Source organism: Dipodomys ordii, unplaced genomic scaffold (assembly GCF_000151885.1).
Source record: "Dipodomys ordii isolate 6190 unplaced genomic scaffold, Dord_2.0 Scaffold256, whole genome shotgun sequence".
NCBI classification, from domain to species: domain Eukaryota; kingdom Metazoa; phylum Chordata; class Mammalia; order Rodentia; family Heteromyidae; genus Dipodomys; species Dipodomys ordii.
Genome location: NW_012267472.1, coordinates 267558 through 270173, shown reverse-complemented (window position 1 = coordinate 270173; position 2616 = coordinate 267558). Strand labels below are relative to the sequence as shown.

Here is a 2616-nt window from a genome sequence, read left to right as displayed (position 1 = left end):
GGGCTCCTCAGACTTGTCTTCCCAGACTGCATCCATTACACTGTGAAATAAATCTTTTGCCTCCCTCTTCCCTCCCTCATATCAGACATTCTAAGCTTGTCTCTTAAGGGTTTTTTGTGATTGATTATGTTCCTTTACCAACATCATGTTTGGGAAGGATTGTGTAGGAAATTTTCATGCCTGATATTCAGTCCTCCAGTGTAAGGGTTTTCCATCCCTCTTTTAGTGGACCTTAGCTATTCCTCATGAAAATGGAGACCATGAGGCACATTTGGATGTATGGCAAAATTGGAGCACCTATAAAATATGAGGGAAAAATAATTATTTCTTTGTGTAAAAGTTAAAAGTAAGTTCCTGAGAGGTAAAAGTGGGTGCTTCCTAGACAAGCTGTGTCACATGGTTGTCCTTGTTCTTGGTTACAATTTTCAAACATTAATTTCTAAGTATTATGTTTATTGTACTAGTATAAATAGAATTTATTTCCTACATTACTTTTGAATTGTTCATTGCTCACAGATGTAAGTCTCATTATTATACAAATATTATATCCTCTTACTTCATTGATCACAGTTATTGACTATTGCAGATCCTGAGGTAGAAGGTACAAGTATGGTAAGGTATTCAGGGACAGATTATGCTTCTGACTTCCTCTGGAGGAAAAGGTGAACCAATAGAAAAAGATGGAGCTTATGCATAACACTTGTAGAATTCCTTTGGCAGGAGATGTGGTGCATGCCTCTTGGGTTCCACTATGCCCAGTGACTCCCATGTTTGCAATGATCCATCGCCCTGGAGGGCCTGTGGATTTCACAAAATGTCCATTGTTCTTGTAGCAATCTCCCAGTATGTAAGGCAGGACTGGTCTCAGAGTAGTGACATGATCAGTGGTACCTTGCTGGCTCCCATGTTTGGCAGTTTGTGTGGACAAGCTCACCCTGACATCTTGAGCCTGGCTGCTGCCATGAGGCCTATTTGAACTAATGCCTCTCACCATCCCATACCTCTGTTTTAGAGACCTGTCCTGTTTCATGGTTTTGTATCATTTACTGTGCAAGCTTGTGTTATGTATCCATATATACTAGTAGTTGGGCTGGGTATGCTTTTCAAGGGTGGGGTGGTGTTTCATGCCTCTTGCAGGAACAATTGTGTTCTCACTAACTGCATGAGTAATCCTAGCTTACTAGGCAATCCCCTTAACTTACATTGCATGTTCAGTTGATAGAACCATGGCATAATAAGTTTGGGTCTCAGTTTGCCATTGAGGTTCAGAGGACTCTTAGCCATTGCTGCAGATTTTGGGGAATATTGTTTACCCTCATTATTGCTACCCAGACTCTTATTGCTAGCGCTACTGCTTCTCTTGTGATCTTTGTACAAACCATATATACAGCATAACATGTTAATACTTTAGTTTGAAATGCTTTTGGTACCCTTGATATGCAGGTGGGAGTAGATAAAAGGATTGTGATATGTTTTATGATTTGGAAACAGCAATGATGTATGTTGATAATCACATAGACCTGCTAAAGACCCAGTTAAAAATGATGTGTCATGCTAATTGTCAGTACATCTGTGTTATCCCTCTTGAATATGATGGAAATATGACTTGTACCAATATCCAGTAACATATTTGAGGAACCCTGCCCTCAATAATTTAAGCTTAGGCATTATGCAGCTTCAGGGTCAGATATCTGGTATTGGTCACTCCACCATGCAGGCTTAGCTGTATCACTTCTCCATTACCTGCAGGAATTCAGCTGGGGAAATAGGACTCTTTTTGCTATTTCTTAGGCATTTTCCTGTTTATTGTTTTGGTATTTATTTTTTCATCCTTTCTCTCTGAGATGTATGATCTGCTGATTTTCCAGGTTTCAGGCTGATAGACACTTGCTCAATTTACAAAATGAAAAAGGCGGAAGTGGTGCAGACCCTAAGGTGCCAGGAGCTAGCAAGGTGTGAGCAAAATCTCCATGAACACAGACTCCAACCTTCTGTGCTATAAGTACTTGCCATTTTTGTAGGAGGGAGTGTTCCTTGTAGCTTCTGGGCCTGAAGGTTTACCTCTAGGTGTTTGGTGGGCAGAGGTTGAAATTGAATTTGGAAAGATGCATATGGTCTGCATTTGTTGGCACAGTGAGTCCTAGAACAACGTGATGGAAGCACTGGACAGATCTAGAAAGTGTCTATAGCTAAGGTTATTGCTGGAATAAAGAGAGGTTCATCATTGGCCTTCTCTCAGTCTGTTCCACTATCATCCCATTGCCCTTCCAGAGCACTGTTGGTCTTGTGGCTGTCACGCAACAGTGGTAGAGTGCTTACCGAACATGCATGAAGCCTTAGTTCAAGTCCTTAGTACCACATACATAGGGTGCTAGTTTTAAGCAAAATTTTAGAGACAGTGTCCAGGCACTGAGTTCAAGCCCCAGGGCTGGGACATAAAAGAGAAGAAATGCAAGCTGGGTGCTGGTACCTCATGTCTTTAATCCTAGCTCTTCAAAAGGCTGAAACCTGAGTATTGCAGTCCAAAGTCAGCCAGGGCAGCAATGTCTGTGAGACAGTTATCTCAAATAAAAACCAGAAAACCAGAATTGGTGCTTTAGCTCACAATGTAGAGCA

At 41.2% G+C, this 2616-nt stretch overlaps 1 protein-coding gene across 1 annotated transcript in view; it reads left to right on the top strand.

The window, feature by feature from the left end:
* The first annotated feature begins 284 nt into the window (after positions 1–284).
* Positions 285–2616, top strand: part of LOC106000994 (zinc finger protein 182-like) — a 74289-nt gene continuing 71957 nt past the window's right edge. The window contains exon 1 of the mRNA XM_013036187.1: positions 285–346. The gene's annotated coding sequence lies outside the window, so the exon portion shown is untranslated. The remainder of the gene's footprint in view (positions 347–2616) is intronic.